The sequence below is a fragment of the Heteronotia binoei genome, chromosome 8 (assembly GCF_032191835.1).
Source record: "Heteronotia binoei isolate CCM8104 ecotype False Entrance Well chromosome 8, APGP_CSIRO_Hbin_v1, whole genome shotgun sequence".
In the NCBI taxonomy this organism is placed as follows: domain Eukaryota; kingdom Metazoa; phylum Chordata; class Lepidosauria; order Squamata; family Gekkonidae; genus Heteronotia; species Heteronotia binoei.
The window spans coordinates 121,929,102-121,950,230 of NC_083230.1; the positions used below are offsets into that span (position 1 = coordinate 121,929,102).

At 51.0% G+C, this 21,129-nt stretch overlaps 1 protein-coding gene and 1 non-coding gene across 2 annotated transcripts in view; both read right to left on the reverse strand.

Annotated features, from left to right (window-relative positions):
- Positions 1-21,129, reverse strand: part of PLXNA4 (plexin A4) — a 930,623-nt gene that overhangs the window by 10,375 nt on the left and 899,119 nt on the right. The window lies entirely within an intron of this gene.
- TRNAA-GGC (transfer RNA alanine (anticodon GGC)) lies at positions 14,090-14,161 on the reverse strand. Its single transcript has one exon. It is a non-coding gene; the product is annotated as a tRNA-Ala (tRNA).

The window sequence follows — 21,129 nt, forward strand, 5'->3', positions numbered from 1 at the left end:
CCCTCTTTCTCTCTCTCTCCTTCTCTTTCTTTCTCTCTCTCCCTTTCTCTCTCTGTATCTCTCTCTCCCTCTCTGTCTTTCTCTCTCCCTCTCTCTCTGTATTTCTCTGTCTCTCCCTCTTTCTCTCTCCCTCTTTCTCTGTCTTTCTCTCTCCCTCTCTCTGTATCTCTCGCTGTCTCTGTCTCTCTCCCTCTTTCTCTCTCTGTCTCTCTCTCTTTCTCTCTCTGTCTTTCTCTCTCTCTCTTCCACTTTTTCTGCCACAGGAGATTGGGCTCCTGAGCGCTGCAGGTGGCTGCCGCACCGTCAACAAGACACCTGTCAGCTATTTTGGCTTCTTCTTCTCCTTGCTGCCTCCCTAATTATAAAATCGTGGATGGCTGCGGTGATGGGGTGGGCTTTTTTGGGTGGTTTTTATTTAAAAAAAATCGTGTCGTTATGTGTGCGCGCGCGCTCGCAAAATGTCAAACTGAAGAAATTAAAAATGTAAATGATGGAGTCTAATTAACCAGTTGACAGCAGAGCGCAGCTGCCGGTGACAGTGACTGATTACCTTCCGCAAATCTTGTCCTCTAAGGCCTGCCATAGTTGCGGGCAGGGGGGGCATCCAAAATAGCAGCCGCCTTAAAGAGACAGCGCCTGGTGCGCAAACCTCGGTGCCATGGAGGTGGTGCGGCGGGGGTGCCTAAGGTCATGGGGAGGCATCGCTAGATCTAGACCAAGGGTGCCGAACTCATTTGTTATGAGGGTCAGAACTGACTCTGCTCTGGTAAGACCTCACCTGGAGTCCGGTGTTCAGTTTTGGCACCACGTTTTAAGGATACAGACAAGCTGGAACGGGTCCAGAGGAGGGTGACAAAGATGGTGAGAGGTCTGCAGACCTATGAAGAAGGTTGAAGGAGCTGAGCATGTTTAGCCTGGAGAGGAGGCGGCTGAGAGGTGACAGGATCACCATCTTCAAGTACTTGAAGGGCTGTCATCTAGAGAAGGATGAGAAATTGGTTTCTGTGGCCCCAGAAGGTAGAACCAGAACCAATGGGTTGAGATTAAATCCAAAGAGTTTCTGGCTCAACATTAGGAAGAACTTCCTGACCGTTAGAGCGGTTCCTCAGTGGAACAGGCTTCCTCAGGAGGTGGTGGGCTCTCCTTTCTTGGAGGTTTTGAAACAGAGGCTAGATGGCCATCTGACAGTGATGAAGATCCTGTGAATTTAGGGGGAGGTGTTTGTGAGTTTCCTGCATTGTGCAGGGGGTTGGACTAGATGATCCTGGAGCCCCTTCCAACTCAATGATTCTATGATATAAATAAGATCTTGTCAGGCTGGGCTGTGTGTGTCCTAAAATGTCATGGCAGGTAGCGGAGATGTAAACTTTATAAAGGGCACAAACACAAAGATTTTTTGTAGCAGGACATTCCTTTGCATATGAGGCCACACCCCCTTGATGCAGCCAATCCTCCTGGAGCTTACAGCAGGCCCTGTAAGAAGAGCCCTGTAAAGAATTCCAGCAGGACCTCCTTTGCCTATTAGGCCACACACCCCTGATGCAGCCAATCCTCCTGGAGCTTACAGCAGGCCCTGTACGAAGAGCCCTGTAAGGAATTCTAGCAGGACCTCCTTTGCATATTAGGCCACACACCCAATGTAGCCAATCCTCCTGGAGCTTATAGTAGGCCCTGTACTAAGAGCCCTGTAAGCTCCAGGAGAATTGGCTACATCAGGGGTGTGTGGCCTAATATCAGGTCTTTTTTGTAGCAGGAACTCCTTTGCATATTAGGCCACACCCCCTGACGTAGCCAATCCTCCTAGAGCTCTCAGTAGGCCCTGTACGAAGAGCCCTGTAAGGAATTCCAGCAGGATCTCCTTTGGATATTAGGCCACACGCCCCTGATGTAGCCAATCCTCCTGGAGCTCTCAGTAGGCCCTGTACAAAGAGTCCTGTAAGGAATTCTAGCAGGACTTCCTTTGCATATTAGGCCACACTCCCTTGATGCAGCCAATCCTCCTGGAGCTTACAGCAGGCCCTGTACGAAGAGCCCTGTAAGGAATTCTAGAAGGAGCTCCTTTGCATATTAGGCCACACTCCCCTGATGTAGCCAGTCCTCCTGGATCTACAGTAGGCCCTGTACGAAGAGCCCTGTAAGCTCTTGGAGAATTGGCGACATCAGGGGTGTGTGGCCTAATATGCAAAGGAGTTCCTGCTACAAAAAAAGCCCTGCTTCCTAGTAACCCCACCGCCAGAAAGCTAAACCGAAGAAATTGCCTTTGACTGCATCAAACTGCAGGGATGAGCTGTTGCGGCCAGTTGGTATCTTTTCAGTTTTGGATCCCGTCGATGGATTTGGTCTGCCTCGTTTGGTTACGACTGTCGGGTGATCTGTTTTAAATTCTATTTTTACACGACGAACGCTAAAGCGATGTAGGATAACTTGTCCGTTTTAATGAGGAAATCTGACAGGAGGTGGGAAGAGCTGGTGTGAAAATGAAGTTGCCCCGTTTTGTTTCTCGCAAGGAAGAAGCAAAATTGAAATGCAAATGCTTTAAACGAATTAGACGGCTCTGAGCATCTTAACCATCGGACCATTGAGCCAAATAAAGTCTACTCAGAGAAGTCAGGCATGTATTAATAAACACATACATCTGCCTTATGCTAAATCAGATCCTTGGTCCATCAAAGTCAGTATTGTCTGCTCAAACTGGCAGCACCTCTCCAGGGTCTCAGGCTGAGGTCTTTCCCATCACCTACTGCTTGGTCCTTCGAACAGGAGATGCCGGGGATTGAACCTGGGACCTTCTACATGCCAAGCAGATGCTCTGCCACAGAGCCACAGCCCCACTTCATGGCTCTCCAGGGTCTCAGGCTGAGGTCTTTCCCATCACCTACTGCTTGGTCCTTTGAACTGGAGATGCCGGGGATTGAACCTGGGACCTTCTACATGCCAAGCAGATGCTCTGCCACAGAGCCATAGCCCCACTTCATGGCTCTCCAGGGTCTCAGGCCGAGGTCTTTCCCATCACCTACTGCTTGGTCCTTCGAACAGGAGATGCCGGGGATTGAACCTGGGACCTTCTACATGCCAAGCAGATGCTCTGCCACAGAGCCACAGCCCCACTTCATGGCTCTCCAGGGTCTCAGGCTGAGGTCTTTCCCATCACCTACTGCTTGGTCCTTTGAACAGGAGATGCCGGGGATTGGACCTGGGACCTTCTACATGCCAAGCAGATGCTCTGCCACAGAGCCACAGCCCCACTTCATGGCTCTCCAGGGTCTCAGGCTGAGGTCTTTCCCATCACCTACTGCTTGGTCCTTTGAACAGGAGATGCCGGGGATTGAACCTGGGACCTTCTACATGCCAAGCAGATGCTCTGCCACAGAGCCACAGCCCCACTTCACGGCTCTCCAGGGTCTCAGGCTGAGGTCTTTCCCATCACCTACTGCTTGGTCCTTTGAACTGGAGATGCCGGGGATTGAACCTGGGACCTTCTACATGCCAAGCAGATGCTCTGCCACAGAGCCACAGCCCCACTTCATGGCTCTCCAAGGTCTCAGGCTGAGGTCTTTCCCATCACCTACTGCTTGGTCCTTTGAACTGGAGATGCTGGGGATCGAACCAGGGACCTTCTGCATGCCAAACAGCTGTTTTACCACTGAGCTTCAGCCCCACTTCATGGCTCTCCAGGGTCTTTCCCATCACTTACTGTCTGGTCTTTTGAAACTGTAGATGCCAGGGATTGAACCTGGGACCTTCTGCCTGCCAGGCAGATGCTCTGCCACTGAGCCACAGCGCCTAACCTGAAAGGAGCTGTCACAGGTACGGAATCGGACTATTGGTCAATCCAGGTCAGCTGTGCTCTCCAAGGTTTCAGAGGGAGGTCTTTCAGAGGGAGCTCTGCATTTAGGCAGGAAAAATCCCATGCGTGATTATAGGATAAGGGAGACTTGTCTTGGCAGTAGTCTGTGCAAAAAGCATCTCGGGGTCTTAGTGGACCATACGCTGAACATGAGTCAACAGTGTGATGCGGTGGCTAAAAAGGCAAATGCAATTTTGAGCTGTGTTAACAGAAGTCTAGTGTCCAGATCATGTGAAGTGATGGTATCGCTTAACACTGCTCTGGTAAGACCTCGCCTGGAGTATTGTGTTCAGTTTGGGGCACCACATTTTAAGAAGGATATAGACAAGCTGGAATGGGTCCAGAAGAGGGCAACAAAGATGGTGAGGGGTCTGGGGACCAAGTCCTATGAGGAAAGGTTGAAGGAGCTGGGCATGTTTAGCCTGGAGAGGAGGCAGCTGAGAGGTGATAGGATCACTACCTTCAAGTCCTTGAAGGGCTGTCCTATAGAGGATGGTGTGGAATTGTTTTCTGTGGCCCCGGAAGGTAGGACCAGAACCAATGGGTTGAAATTAAATCAGAAGAATTTCCGATTCAACAATAGGGAAGAACTTCCTGACCGTGAGAGCGGTTCCTCAGTGGAACAGGCTTCCTCGGGAGGTGGTGGGCTCTCCTTCCTTGGAGGTTTTTAAACAGAGGCTAGATGGCCCTCTGACAACAATGAAGATCCTGTGAATTTAGGGGGAGGTCTTTGTGAGTTTCCTGCATTGTGCAGGGGGTTGGACTAGATGACCCTGGATGCTCCTTCCAACTTTATGATTCTCGGATTCTATGATTAGGAAGAACTTCCTGACCGTTAGAGCGATTCCTCAGTGGAACAGGCTTCCTTGGGAGGTGGTGGGCTCTCCTTCCTTGGAGGTTTTTAGACAGAGGCTAGATGGCCATCTGAACGCAATGCTGATCCTGTGAATTTAGGGGGAGGTATCTGAGAATTTCCTGCATTGGACTCAATTACCTTGGGGGTCATGACCCTGGGGGTCCCTTCCAAATCTATGATTCTATGATTCACATCATCTGCTACCTGGTCTTTTAAACTGTCTTACTCCATTATCAGGCAGTCTTTTGTAGGAACCTCACAAAAATTTTACAAATGTACTCAGGATCTCTGCCAGCCTACATCTGACTTGGCTCTCAGCTCCTGCCCTGGTGTCTGGTCGACCTTCCTCGAGACTGACCCTCCTGCCAAACAGCCCTGTTGGTCATCTGCCCAACTGGGCCATAGATCATTCTAGGACCGATATCAGCACAAACTTCTAAACGAACATTCGGGGACCGGCAAAGAAGAGTCAAAAGACCAAAAGATCTCTCCGCATGGATTTGGTTCCAGGAGAAAGACTGTCCCACAAATTAACACCCTCCAACGGCGGCCCCGGGAGAGGCCTCGATACCAGCTGCTGAGCAGAACGCAGCTGAGTTGAGCCGTTCCAGTGAAATGCCCTTCCGAGATCAGCTCCCCTAGCCTCCAAGCGAGCTAAGCTTTTTCCAGCTCAACTGCTCATTCTACTGATGAATGGTTGGAAGTTATTTTACGCCAGGCAGGGAGTCGAGCCTGGGGAAAGCTGGGATGGAGTTCCAAGCGCTGGGAAGAATGATTTATCATCCCCCAGAGGAGCCCACAGAAAGAAATCTGTGTTCTCCATGAATATTCAATGCTTGCCTTCCTGCTGAGCTGGAAAGCTGCCTGCCTGGGTAAGAAAGTGCCCAAAAGGAAAGTCAGCGAGGTGGATTCAGGCGCTGGTGCTCAGAGCTATGCACTTTCCAAACTGCATTACAGCCGCCCCAGGAGTTGTTATAGAACTATCGTGGAAAAATGCAGAAAAGGGCAACGAGAATGATTCAAGGGTTGGAACACTTTCCCTGTGAAGAAAGGTTAAAGCGCTTGGGGGGTCTTTAGCTTGGAGAAATGTCGACTGAGGGGCGATGTGATAGAGGTTTACAAGATAATGCATGGGATGGAGAAAGTAGAGAAAGAAGTCCTTTTCTCCCTTTCTCACCATACGAGAACTCGTGGGCACTCCATGGAATTGCTGAGCAGTTGGGTTACAACACATCAAAGGAAGTCCTTCTTCACCCAAAGGATGATTAACACATGGAATTCACTGCCACAGGAGGTGGTGGCGGCTACAAGCATAGCCAGCTTTAAGAGGGGACTGGATAAAGATATGGAGGAGGTCCATCAGTGGCTATTAGCCACAGCGTACAGTTGGAACTCTCTGTCTGGGGCAGTGATGCTCTGTATTTTTGGTGCTTGGGGGGCAAAGTGGGAGGGCTTCTAGTGTCCTGACCCTACTGGTGGACCTCTTGATGGCACCTGGGCTTTGGCTGCCATGTTACACAGAGTGCTGGACTGGATGGGCCATTGGCCTGATCCAATATGGCTTCGCATGTGTTCTTATGTGACACAGAGTGTTGGACTGGATGGGCCATTGGCCTGATCCAACAGGGCTTCTCTTATGTTCTTCTGTGACACAGAGTGTTGGACTGGATGGGCCATTGGCCTGATCCAACATGGCTTCTCTTGTGTTCTTATGTGGCACAGAGTGTTGGACTGGATGGGCCACTGGCCTGATCCAACATGGCTTCGCTTGTGTTCTTATGTGACACAGAGTGTTGGACTGGATGGGCCATTGGCCTGATCCAACATGGCTTCTCTTATGTTCTTCTGTGACACAGAGTGTTGGACTGGGTGGGACATTGGCCTGATCCAACATGGCTTCTCTTATGTTCTTATGTGACACAGAGTGTTGGACTGGATGGGCCACTGGCCTGATCCAACATGGCTTCTCTTATGTTCTTATGTGACACAGAGTGTTGGAGTGGATGGGCCTTTGGCCTGATCGAATATGGCTTCGCTTGTGTTCTTATGTGACACAGAGTGTTGGACTGGATGGGCCATTGGCCTGATCCAACAGGGCTTCTCTTATGTTCTTCTGTGACACAGAGTGTTGGACTGGATGGGCCATTGGCCTGATCCAACATGGCTTCTCTTGTGTTCTTATGTGGCACAGAGTGTTGGACTGGATGGGCCACTGGCCTGATCCAACATGGCTTCGCTTGTGTTCTTATGTGACACAGAGTGCTGGACTGGATGGGCCATTGGCCTGATCCAATATGGCTTCGCATGTGTTCTTATGTGACACAGAGTGTTGGACTGGGTGGGACATTGGCCTGATCCAACATGGCTTCTCTTATGTTCTTATGTGACACAGAGTGTTGGACTGGATGGGCCACTGGCCTGATCCAACATGGCTTCTCTTATGTTCTTATGTGACACAGAGTGTTGGAGTGGATGGGCCTTTGGCCTGATCGAATATGGCTTCGCTTGTGTTCTTATGTGACACAGAGTGTTGGACTGGATGGGCCATTGGCCTGATCCAACAGGGCTTCTCTTATGTTCTTCTGTGACACAGAGTGTTGGACTGGATGGGCCATTGGCCTGATCCAACATGGCTTCTCTTGTGTTCTTATGTGGCACAGAGTGTTGGACTGGATGGGCCACTGGCCTGATCCAACATGGCTTCGCTTGTGTTCTTATGTGACACAGAGTGCTGGACTGGATGGGCCATTGGCCTGATCCAATATGGCTTCGCATGTGTTCTTATGTGACACAGAGTGTTGGACTGGGTGGGACATTGGCCTGATCCAACATGGCTTCTCTTATGTTCTTATGTGACACAGAGTGTTGGACTGGATGGGCCTTTGGCCTGATCCAACATGGTTTCTCTTATGTTCTTAAAGGGGGAGAAGCATGGGCACCCCTCCCTATTAAAAGCAAATAGCAATATTTTTAAGGGAGAAGGGGACGATGATTCACCAGAGCCCAGGCTGGATTTGTGAGCTTGGACCTGCTGCAAGCTTTGGCGGTCCTTCTGGGTATTCAAAGTCCTGACAGCGTTCCCAGCCAGAGGATTTGTAGGTTCTTTCATGGGGATGGAGACGTTGGACCATGACAGCCAGCCCGGTTGGGTTCCCTCGCTACATTTTCTCAAGGCGTGGTGACAGATGAGCTTGAAGGGTTGCCAGGTCTGGCTGCTGTGCCCTGCCCTGGAGCCGCAGCTGCTAATCCGGAAACTTCAATTTGTAGGCACAGCAGGACGACGTCACAGTTCTTTGTCTCGCGGGCACCGCCTGGCGTCGTAATGGAGCGTGCACACACAAAGTTGCCTTATCCTGAAACGGACTCGTTGTCCACCAGGGTCAGTCCTATCTACTCTGACTGGCAGGGGCTCTCCAGCACTTCTGAAGCACTCAAGGCTGAAATCTTTCCCATCGTCTATTGCCAGGTTATTTTTTAACTGGAGATGCCAGGGATTGAACCTGGGACCTTCTGCATGCCGAGCAGATGCTCTGCCACTGAGCTACAGCCCCACTTCATGGCTCTTCAGGTGCTCAGGGTGAGGTTTTTCCCATCACCTCCTGCCTGGTTCTTTCTAACTGGAGATGCAGGGGATTGAACCTGGGACCTTCTGCATGCCAAGCAGACGCTCTGCTATTGAGCCACGGCCCTCTCCCTGAGCGGAACTCTCACATGTAGCTGTCCTATCCTGATTCAGACTTGTTGTCCACCCACTTCAGTCTTGTCTACTCTGACTGGCAGAGCTCTCCAGGGTCTCAGGCAGTGGTCTTTCCCATCATCTATTGCCAGGTTATTTTTAACTGGAGATGCCAGGGACTGAACCTGGGACCTTCTGCATGCCAAGCAGAGGCTCTGCCACTGAGCTACAGCCCCACTTCATGGCTCTTCAGGGGCTCAGGGTGAGGTTTTTCCCATCACCTCCTGCCTGGTTCTTTCTAACTGGAGATGCAGGGGGTTGAACCTGGGACCTTCCGCATGCCAAGCAGAGGCTCTACCACTGAGCCAAAGTCCCACCCCCTGAGTGGAACTCTCAGTTTGGTGTAGTGGTTAAGTGTGCGGACTCTTATCTGGGAGAACCAGGTTTGATTCCCCACTCCTCCACTTGCACCTGCTAGCATGGCCTTGGGTCAGCCATAGCTCTGGCAGAGGTTGTCCTTGAAAGGGCAGCTGCTGTGAGAGACCTCTCCAGCCCCACCCACCTCACAGGGTGTTTGTTGTGGGGGAGGGGGAAGGTAAAGGAAATTGTGAGCCGCTCTGAGACTCTTCGGAGTGGAGGGCAGGATATAAATCCAATATCTTCATCTACCTCACAGGGTGTTTGTTGTGGGGGAGGAAGGTAAAGGAGATTGTGAGCCGCTCTGAGACTCTTCGGAGTGGAGGGCGGGATATAAATCCAATATCTTCTTCTTCTATCTTCTTCACACATAGCTGCCTTATACTGAATCAGACCACCAGTCCATCAAGATCAGTAGTGTCTACTCAGACTAGCAGTGGTTCTCCAGATCTCAGACTGAGGTCTTCCACATCACCTACAGCCTGATTCTTTTCCATGGAGATGCCAGGGATTGAACCTGGACCTTCTGCATGCCAAGCAGAGGCTCTGCCACTGAGCTACAGCCCCACTTCATGGCTCTTCAGGTGCTCAGGGTGAGGTTTTTCCCATCACCTCCTGCCTGGTTCTTTCTAACTGGAGATGCAGGGGGTTGAACCTGGGACCTTCTGCATGCCAAGCAGAGGCTCTACCACTGAGCCAAAGTCCCATCCCCTGAGTGGAACTCTCACACATAGCTGCCTTATACTGAATCAGACCACCAGTCCATCAAGATCAGTAGTGTCTACGCAGACTAGCCGTGGTTCTCCAGATCTCAGACTGAGGTCTTCCACATCACCTACAGCCTGATTCTTTTCCATGGAGAAGCCAGGAATCGAACCTGGGATCTTCTGCATGCCAAACAGATGCTCTACCACTGACCCATGTAGCCCCTATCCCAAATGGAATTCTCACATTACGTTCGCTACATAAAGCGGGGGAGCCACGCTATCTTGGGGACTTGGAGAGGGCCGTGTTTTCTCTCTCCCACTGCATTAACGGTCCCCTTCAGCGGGGGATCCTAATGCTATGCCCATGGGTGTCGTGACACCTTCCAATAACTTTCCTGGTGCTTCCCAAGCGTTTTGAGAAAGTGAGTGGGTCCAGGTGGGGGTGTATGCCCAGGGAGGCTCCTGATTGGCCGCTAGAGATTTGATCGGCAGTGGACATTTTTAAAAGTGCCACTTGGGCGTCCCAAGGATCTTGACTGCAAGACTGAAGGTATGCTGCCGCCACCGTTGGGTGGTTGTCCCCTGGGGCAGCCGTTTTCCAGCAGCCGTTCGGTGGCTGCGCCAAAGGTGCCCCAGCTGTCGAGCAACTGAGTCCAAAAACGTTTGAGACAAAAACACTGAGGGGGATACAATGCGTTTGATCAACTGGAGACAGTCAGTCGCTCCCCTTTGCTGCGGCTGTCCCTCGGGGTCTCTCCTTTCCCTCAACACCTCTCCCCTGTCACGGCCTGGAGACCCTTCTGTGGCGGACTGACAGCCAGACAGAAAGAGGGCTTGTGAAGCACTCAAGATATCTGGGCCAGAACGCCGAATGACAGTTTAATTTGCAGAGCACTGGCTCTCGGGTTCCTGTTCACGTCAGGGGCTTCGAGACACCTCTATTATTCCGGGCCTGTCATCCTTCTGCCGAGAGAGGAGCTAGGGACACCAGGAGGACCTGACAGATCGGGCGTCTGCTCTCGCCTAATTGACTCTCCCTGCTTCTTCTCTGATGTACGCTGGCTCCCGAAGGCGGACGCGGTGAGGCGCGCGGCTAAATCCCTGCTAACTAGGTCGGCGTGTGTGATACCCTCGGAGGTGCGTGCGACGCTGCCCGCGTCCTCAGCTGGAAGCACATCCCTGTGGCTGAACACACTTCCGTTCCTCCTAGTCTTTCTCCCTTCTTATGAATGCGCCCCCCCCCCCCGGGCTCTGAGGTCTGCCACTCAACATCTTCTCATAGTCCCTGGTCCTGAGGACACCCAGCTGGCTTCAACGAGGGGCAGAGCCTTTTCGGTCAAGGCCCCTACCTGGTGGACTGAGCTCCCGCTGGAGATCCGGGCCCTGCGGGACTTATCATGGTTTCGCAGGGCATGTAAGACGGAGCTCTTCCACCAGGCTTGGAATTAATCCAGCGGGCGTCCTTTGAAAGTCATTCCTTCCCCCACCGTTTCACCATCATGGTGATGTTATGCTACTGGCCATCAGCTGCCTGCTATTCACCGCCTACATCTGCGAAGGTGTTCACGGCGCAGCTCCTCTCCTCTCCCCACCACAGACACCCTGCGTGGGAGGCGGGGCTGAGAGAGCTCTGAGAGAACTGGGACTGACCCAAGATCGTGCACAACTGGCTGCGTGTGGAGGAGGAAAGGGGAATCAAACCTGGTTTTCCAGATTGGAGGAGGAGGAGGGAGGAGAAGAAAAAGAGTTTTATACCCTGCCTTTCACTTTTGGAGTCTCAGAGCAGTTTAGGATCACCTTCCCTTCCCTTCCCCACAACAGACCCCCTATCAGGTAAGTGGGACTGAGTGAGAAGACTGTGACTGACCCAAGGCCACCCAGCTGGCTGCACGTGGAGGAGTGGGGAATTAAATCCGGTTCTCCCAGATAAGAGAGCTCTGGCTGACCCAAGACCATTCCAGCAGGTGCAAGTGGAGGAGTTGGGAATCAAACCCGGTTCTCCCAGATAAGAGAGCTCTGGCTGACCCAAGGCCATTCCAGCAGCTGCAAGTGGAGGAGTGGGGAATCAAACCCGGTTCTCCCAGATAAGAGAGCTCTGGCTGACCCAAGGCCATTCCAGCAGTTTCAAGTGGAGGAGTGGGGAATCAAACCCGGTTCTCCCAGATAAGAGCGCTCTGGCTGACCCAAGGCCATTCCAGCAGGTGCAAGTGGAGGAGTGGGGAATCAAACCCGGTTCTCCCAGATAAGAGGGCACTGGCTGACCCAAGGCCATTCCAGCAGCTTCAAGTGGAGGAGGGGAATCAAACCCGGTTCTCCCAGATAAGAGCGCTCTGGCTGACCGAAGCCCATTCCAGCAGCTGCAAGTGGAGGAGTGGGGAATCCAACCCGGTTCTCCCAGATAAGAGAGCTCTGGCTGACCGAAGGCCATTCTAGCAGGTGCAAGTGGAGGAGTGGGGGAATCAAACCCGGTTCTCCCAGATAAGAGAGCTCTGGCTGACCCAAGACCATTCCAGCAGCTGCAAGTGGAGGAGTGGGGAATCAAACCCGGTTCTCCCAGATAAGAGAGCTCTGGCTGACCGAAGGCCACTCCAGCAGCTGCAAGTGAAGGAGTGGGGGAATCAAACCTGGTTCTCCCAGATAAGAGAGCTCTGGCAGACCCAAGACCATTCCAGCAGCTGCAAGTGGAGGAGGGGGGAATCAAACCTGGTTCTCCCAGATAAGAGAGCACTGGCTGACCCAAGACCATTCCAGCAGGTGCAAGTGGAGGAGTGGGGAATCAAACCTGGTTCTCCCAGATAAGAGAGCTCTGGCTGACCCAAGGCCATTCCAGCAGCTGCAAGTGGAGGAGTGGGGAATCAAACCTGGTTCTCCCAGATAAGAGAGCTATGGCTGACCCAAGGCCATTCCAGCAGCTGCAAGTGGAGGAGTGGGGAATCAAACCCGGTTCTCCCAGATAAGAGAGTTCTGGCTGACCCAAGGCCATTCCAGCAGCTGCAAGTGGAGGAGTGGGGAATCAAACCCAGTTCTCCCAGATAAGAGAGCTCTGGCTGACCCAAGGCCATTCCAGCAGCTGCAAGTGGAGAATCAAACCCGGTTCTCCCAGATAAGAGAGCTCTGGCTGACCCAAAGCCATTCCAGCAGGTGCAAGTGGAGGAGTGGGGAATCAAACCCAGTTCTCCCAGATAAGAGAGCTCTGGCTGACCCAAGGCCATTCCAGCAGCTGCAAGTGGAGAATCAAACCCGGTTCTCCCAGATAAGAGAGCTATGGCTGACCGAGCCCATTCCAGCAGCTGCAAGTGGAGGAGTGGGGAATCCAACCCGGTTCTCCCAGAGAAGAGTCTACACATTTAGCTACTACCCCAAACTGGCTCTCTTTTGGCTTTGGAAAGGGGAGGGACTTTATCAGGATATAATACCATAGAGTCCCCTTTCCCAAGTGGCCATTTTTCTCCAGGGAAGCCCATCTCTGTTGCCCGGAGATAAGCTGTAATTCTAGGAGATCTCCAGCCGCCGCCTGGAGGTTGGCAACTCTGGCCCTGGACACGAGGCTTCCGTGTTTTTTTTTTCCAATGCTGCAGACGTCTCCGAGATGATCAGCTTTATGAAAACTGGTATTCTGTTGAAATCTGATTAAGGTCCTGCTAGAAACGCATCGATAAATCTGTCTCCGTGGAAGCCCCTTCCCCCCCCTGCTGCCCCTGTCGCTGGGGAGTCGTAGAGAAGCCATCCCTCACGATACCCTTAACGCGTTTATCTTTTGTGGCTCAGTGAGCCAGGACATCGACTGCCGCTTGCCCATGAGCTTCGCAGGAAGTGAAGGAAACGAGAGGGAAGACGGGGACAGGATAAGACCGCAATAACCGCTTATCCGGCTTTTTTTTTTTTCTGGCTTCTTTAAGCCGTTCTGACTTCAAGGTTCGACGGCAGTGGCCCCTAACACGCCGAGGCATCCACTTGAAGCTGCCTTACGGTGAATCAGACCCTCGGTCCATCAAAGTCAGCGCTGTCTTCTCAGATGGGCAGTGGCTCTCCCGGGTCTCAGGCTGAAGTCTTTCACATCACCGCCTGCCTGGTCCTTTTAACCGGAGACGCTGGGGATTGAACCTGGGACCTTCTGCGTGAAAAAAAACGATGCTCTTCCAACTGAGCCACAGCCCCTCCTCTGAATGGAACTCTCATGTGTAGCTGCCTTATATCGAATCAGACCCTTGGTCCCTCGAGGTCAGTCTTGTCTCCTCAGACTGGCAGCGGCTCCCCAGGGTCTCAGTCTGAGGTCTTTCCCATCCCCTACTGCCTGGTCCTTTTAAAGTGGAAATGCCGGGGATTGAACCTGGGACCTTCTGCATGCTGAGCAGAGGCTTTGCCACTGAGTCACAGTCCCACTTCATGGCTCTCCAGGGTCTCAGTCTGAGGTCTTTCCCATCCCCTACTGCCTGGTCCTTTTAAAGTGGAAATGCCGGGGATTGAACCTGGGACCTTCTGCATGCTGCGCAGAGGCTTTGCCACTGAGTCACAGTCCCTCTTCATGGCTCTCCAGGGTCTCAGGCTGAGGACTTTCCCATCACCTCCTGCCTGGCTCTTTTGACTGGAGATGCCAGGGATTGAACCTGGGACCTTCTGCATGCCAGGCAGATGCTCTACCACTGAGCCACACCCCCACTTCATGGCTCTCCAGGGTCTCAGGCTGAGGTCTTTCCCATCCCCTACTGCCTGGCCCTTTTAAAGTGGAAATGCCGGGGATTGAACCTGGGACCTTCTGCATGCCAAGCATAGGCTCCGCCACTGAGCCACGGCCCGTCCCCATGAAGCAGCCTTATTCTGAATCAGATTCTTGGTCTGTCAAGGTCAGTCTTCTCTACTCAGACAGGTGGCGGCTCCCCAGCATCTCAGGCAGAGGTCTTTCACATCAACTCCTGCCTGGTCCTTTTCAACTCAACAAAAAATATACAAGCTAGTGACCAATTTACTAAGAAATATATAGAAGCCAGCCTAAATGTCCAAACATGTACATCCAAGAAGCCTCATACTGAGCTGAAGCCGATGCGAAACTGCTGTTGGAGACGCTCCGTGTCCCCTTTTTTAAAGAATTATGTAAAGAATCTATATAATTGAATCAATATTGGTCCCAGGTCTGACGAAGACTAGAAAGAAACAAGTACTTTATCAATTGGCTTGTCACCACACTACTTTGGGACTTGTATGTACATGTTTTGGACTGTTTCTTAGTACACGTTTTACTATTTCTTAGTAAACTGGTCACTAGCTTGTATTTTTTGCTGTGTTGTCCATTATAGTGACCTCTCTCAGATTGTATTCTATTCTGGTCCTTTTCAACTGGCATTGTTGGGGATTGAACCTGTAACCTTCTGCATGCCAAGCAGAGGCTCTACCATGGAGCCACGGCCTCTCCCTAGGGCCATAGCCAGCAAGGGAGGCACTAAAAGGGAAGACTGGGGCGGGGGGGAGGGATGTTGTGGATTCTATAGCGGGCAGCGCGGCTATGCCCTCCCTGCTGGCTACAGCCCTGCCTCTCCCTAAGAGCTGAACACACGAAGCCGTCTTACACTGAATCAGGCCCTCAGTCCATCAAAGTAGAAGAAGAAGAAGAAGATATTGGATTTATATCCCGCCCTCCACTCCGAAGAGTCTCAGAGCGGTTCACAATCTCCTTTACCTTCCTCCCCCACAACAAACACCCTGTGAGGTAGATGAAGATATTGGATTTATATCCCGCCCTCCACTCCAAAGAGTCTCAGAGCCGCTCACAATCTCCTTTCCCTTCCTCCACCACAACAGACACCCTGTGAGGTAGATGAAGAAATTGGATTTATATCCCGCCCTCCACTCCAAAGAGTCTCAGAGCGGCTCACAATCTCCTTTACCTCCCCCCCCCCACACACACAACAGACACCCTGTGAGGTAGATGAAGATATTGGATTTATATCCCGCCCTCCATTCCGAAGAGTCTCAGAGCAGCTCACAATCTCCTTTACCTTCCTCCCCCCCCACAACAGACACCCTGTGAGGTAGATGAAGATATTGGATTTATATCCCGCCCTCCACTCCGAAGAGTCTCAGAGCAGCTCACAATCTCCTTTACCTTCCTCCCCCACAACAGACACCCTGTGAGGTAGATGAAGATATTGGATTTATATCCCGCCCTCCACTCCGAAGAGCATCAGAGCGGCTCACAATCTCCTTTACCTTCCTCCCCCACAACAAACACCCTGTGAGGTGGGTGGGGCTGGAGAGGGCTCTCACAGCAGCTGCCCTTTCAAGGACAACCTCTACCAGAGCTGTGGCTGACCCAAGGCCATTCCAGCAGGTGCAAGTGGAGGAGTGGGGAATCAAACCTGGTTCTCCCAGATAAGAGTCCGCACACTTAACCACTACACCAAAGTCAGTATTGTCAGTGCTTAGACTGGCAATGGCTCTCCAGGTTAGCAAAACATGTTAAAATATCTATGTCCCCCCTCCATGCGGTTCCCTGCCTATATCCAAAGGAACAGGGGAGAACTTCACACCTGCAGGAAAGAGAAATCGCTTCTGACACCAAGGCTCCTGGAAAAGCATCACAGCTTCTGACTGCTGTTTCGCAAGGGGCTCCTTCCTGGGATGCCCTGGGGCTGCCGGGGTAGCCTTGCCTTCAATTTGCTCCCTCCCCGCACAGTTGCTTGTCATCTCCCCAAAAGGCAAAAAAGAGCAACTTCATTAATGGTCCCCTTCCGTTCTGAGATCTTCCGGGGCGATCTGCGGCTTAGTTCCGGGCGGGGAGCTAATCGTCTTGCCGCTGTTGTTGTTGCCTCCAGTTGGGAAGCCCGCACCTTAATAATCATTTAGCATATGAAAAGCCGATAATAAGTCCATGCGTTGCAGATGGGCTGCCACAATTACGAGAGCCGCATAATGAGGCAGGGGGACTGCGCCACTCAGGTGCGGAGGGCTCCAAAGGGCCCTTCTGCTCCAAAGTCTCTGGGGAGATGCTGGATCAGAGGCAAACAGGTGGAGCCTTTTCTGGCGTGCATGTGAAGTGCCGGGAAGGCATTTCCAACTCGCTCCTCTTTGGTCTGGAAAGGCCTCACCTGGAGTATAGTGTTCAGTTTTGGGCACCACATTTTAAGGAGGATATAGACAAGCTGGAACGGGTCCAGAGGAAGGCGACGAAGATGGTGAGGGGTCTGGAGACCAAGCCCTATGGAGAAAGGTGGAAAGAGCTGGGCATGTTTAGCCTGGAGAGGAGGCGGCTGAGAGGTGATAGGATCACCATCTTCAAGTCCTTGAAGGGCTGCCATATAGAGGATGGAGTATCGTGTTCAGTTTTGGGCACCACATTTTAAGGAGGATATAGACAAGCTGGAACGGGTCCAGAGGAGGGCGACGAAGATGATGAAGGGTCTGGAGACCAAGTCCTATGGAGAAAGGTGGAAAGAGCTGGGCATGTTTAGCCTGGAGAGGAGGCGGCTGAGAGGTGATAGGATCACCATCTTCAGTCTTAGCAGTAGTATGTGCGAAAAAGATCTCGGGATCATAGTGGACCATATAATGAACATGAGTCAACAGTGTGACGTGGTGGCTAAAAAGGCAAATGTAATTTTGGGCTGTATCAACAGTAGTGTCCAGATCACGTGAAGTGATGCTATCACTTTACACTGCTCTGGTAAGACCTCACCTGGAGTCCTGTGTTCAGTTTTGGGCACCACATTTTAAGAAGGATCTAGACAAGCTGGAACGGGTCCAGAGGAGGGCGATGAAAATAGTGAGGAACAAGTCCTATGAAGAAAGGTTGAAGGAGCTGGGCATATTTAGTCTGGAGAAGAGGCGGTTGAAAGGTTATATGATCATCTTCCAATACATGAGGGGCTGTCATAGAGAGGATGGGGTGGAACTGTTTTCCGTGGCCCCGGAAGGTAGTACCAGAACCAATGGGTTGAAATTAAATCAAAAGCGTTTCCGGCTCAACATTAGGAAGAACTTCCTGACTGTTCGAGCGGTTCCTCAGTGGAACAGGCTTCCTCGGGAGGTGGTGGGCTCTCCTTCCTTGGAGGTTTTTAAACAGAGGCTAGACGGCCATCTGACAGCGATGCAGATCCTGTGAATTTAGGGGGCGGTATTTGTGAATTTCCTGCATTGTGCATGGGGGTTGGACTAGATGACATTGGATACCCCTTCCAACTCTATGATTCTGTGAGAAAGACAAGTGGATAAGAAGGCATGGGAAATACAAGACCCCTCTAGTTTCCAGGTGGCCGTTTTGAAAACCCCGCGCTAGAGTTTCAGCCAGCCAAGGCCTGAGAGCCAGTCTGGTATAGTGGTGAAGTGTGTGGACTTTTATGTGGGAGAACCGGGTTTGATTCCCCACTCCTCCACTTGCACCTGCTGGAATGGCCTTGGGTCAGCCATAGCTCTGGCAGAGGTTGTCCTTGAAAGGGCAGCTTCTGGGAGAGCTCTCTCAGCACCACCCACCTCGCAGGGTGTCTGTTGTGGGAAGGGGAAGGTAAAGGAGATTGTGAACCGCTCTGAGACGCTGAGATTCAGAATATAGGGCGGGATACAAATCCAAAAACTTCTCCTTCTTCTCTCCCTTCTGTCGACAGAGTGCCACCTCCTTCCTCAGAGAGCAACAGACAAACTGCCAGAAACCTTAACGCCCCTTTGAAACTTGATTGCAGCCACAACGTGCATCATCGAGTTGCGAAAGAACAGGGATAGCTTCTCGAGCCAAAGGTTGTCTATATTTATCTGAAGAGAGACTCCTTTCCAAAGAAGAAGCCGGCCATTTCAGTCCAAAGGTCTTATTCTTCCAGCAGCTAATTAAAAGTGAGCTTGCGAAGGGAGTGAAAGGCATAATTAAAAAATGTACTTAATGGCATTCATCCGCTCAACCGTGCTGTTGATGCCAACGATACTTGGTTTTATTGTTTTCCATGCCAGGGATTGGGAGGCCGAAGGGGGTTATGGGGAGATGGTGAAGTGGCCCCACCCTTGGGGTTGCCAGACTCCAGGTGGAGCCTGGAGATCGGATATTCCAACTGATCTCCAGCAACAGAAATTAGTTCCCGTGGAGAAAATGGCTGCTTGGGGGGAGGTTCTATGACATTATATCTCACAGAGGTCCCTCCCCACCCCAAACCTCCACCCTCGCCAAGCTGTACCCCCAACATCCCCAGGAGTTTCTCATACCAGAAGAAGAAGGAGAAGGGAAAGAAGGAGAAGGAGAAGGAGAAGGAGAAGGAGGAGAAGAAGAAGGAGAAGGAGGAGAAGAAGGAGACGAAGAAGGAGAAGGAGAAGAAGAAGGAGAAGAAGAAGGAGAAGGAGGAGAAAAAGGAGAAGGAGACAAAGAAGGAGAAGGAGAAGAAGAAGGAGGAGAAGAAGAAGGAGATGAAGGAGAAGGAGAAGAAGAAGGAGAAGGAGGAGAAGAAGAAGGAGAAGGAGGAGAAGAAGGAGAAGAAGGAGAAGGAAAAGAAGGAGAAGAAGAAGGAGAAGGAGAAGGAGGAGAAGAAGGAGATGAAGGAGAAGGAAAAGAAGGAGAAGGAGGAGAAGAAGAAGGAGAAGGAGAAGGAAAAGAAGGAGAAGGAGAAGAAGAAGGAGATGAAGGAGAAGGAGAAGGAGGAGAAGAAGGAGAAGAAGAAGAAGAAGAAGGAGGAGAAGGAAAAGAAAGAGAAGAAGAAGGAGAAGAAGGAGAAGGAGAGAGGAAGAAGGAGACGAAGAAGAAGTAGGATTTATACCCCGCCCTTTACTCTGAGTCTTTGCATATTAGGCCACACACCCCTGATGTAGCCAATCCTCCTGGAGCTTGCAGTTGGCCCTGTACTAAGATCCCTGTAATCTCTTGGAGGATTGGCTGCATCAGGGGTTGGTGTAGCCTAACATGCAAAGGAGTTTCCACTACAAAGAAAGCCCTGCTGGTAACAATAGGACATTTGGAGGATGTTTATTCATAGGGCTGCCATAAGTCAGAAGGGATTTGACGGCTCTTAAAATGCACATGCACTAAAACAATCTATACGCTGAGTACTGGTGAGAACTTGCAGAGCAATCCTTAACAGAGCAGACAGGCAAAACTGAAGCCACTTTAAAAGACTGAAGCCATTTTAGTCTGCTTACTGCTTTGAGCAGCTCAGGCTGAAGAACCCCTTAGGCCAGCAGATTTCAGTCAAGCAAGCTAAGCTACATTCACTGAAAATGCAAAACGGGATGTGGCAAGTGGGTACGGGGACAAAGACGTCCCAGAACATAGCTGACGAAGGGGGAAAAAAGATGGTCATCTTTAGAAACTGAGAAATCGTTTTGCAAAGCTCAGGAGACGTGTGGGCACTCTAAATAAAGGTAAGAAGAAGAAGAAGATAATGGATTTATATCCCGCCCTCCACTCCAAAGAGTCTCAGAGCGGCTCACAATCTCCTTTACCTTCCTCCCCCCAACAGACACCCTGTGAGGTGGGTGGGGCTGGAGAGGGCTCTCACAGCAGCTGCCCTTTCAAGGACAACTTCTGCCAGAGCTATGGCTGACCCAAGGCCATCTCAGCAGGTGCAAGTGGAGGAGGGGGGAATCAAACCCGGTTCTCCCAGATAAGAGTCTGCACACTTAACCCCTACACCAAAATTACAGGGGTAAAAGAAATATATCCTTGGTCATTGGGTGTTTTTACACTGATCGTTTGTGACTCTCTGTCTCCGCTTTGGGAACTCACCTTTTACACTACATAACATTCTCACAACTGTTTTCCATTGTTGCCGCCCGAAGCATCTGCATTTGTTTAGGTGAGATGGGTTCCGAAGCTGCTGTGGTAACGTTTTTCTCAAAACTACTTTAGCTCCGGACATTTCTCGACAGGCATTTCAAACTTGTATTGTGCTCAATGCCAATACAGGTCTACTACTACTACTACTACTAAAAACTTGTATTGTAAAAGTTTTCAGGTGTTTTAAAAGACTCCTCCAAAAGCCACAAGGTGCAGTAATTTGTGTGAGAACTGACAGCACTTGAAATTTTTACATATCATTGCTTGCCTCATCTTGTAATATAAATTTATATTGTTTTTGCAGTTTTTCCAAGCAATCGTATACATTTAACTAAGCACAGGTATTCTGTCTGCCCTCTGATCAGAGACCCCAAATTGAAACGCTTTCAGCAGGAAATATAGAAGTTCGGCTGCGCAAAATGAGCGCAGCAAATCCACCAATGTAAAAGGAAAATAATTAAAGAGGAACGGTGGCAGGCGATTTGAAGACTCTAAAACTCTGGATCAAACTGAATGTAAAAACACCCATTGTTCTTATATACACATAAGGAAAGGAAAGGTCACCTGTGCAAGCACCAGTCGTTTCTGACTCTGGGGTGACGTTGCTTTCACGTTTTCATGGCAGACTTTTTTAATGGAATGGTTTGCCATTGCCTTCCCCAGTCATCTACGCTTTCCCCCCAGCAAGCTGGGGACTCATTTGACCGACCTCAGAAGGACGGAAGGCTGAGTCAACCTGGAGCCGGTTACCTGAAAACCCAGCTTCCACCGGGGATCGAACTCAGCTCGTGAGCAGAGCTTAAGACTGCAGTACTGCAGCTTTAACACTCTGCGCCACGGGCTCTTCATATACACATAAAGGAAGTTTAAATTGTATAATCGTAA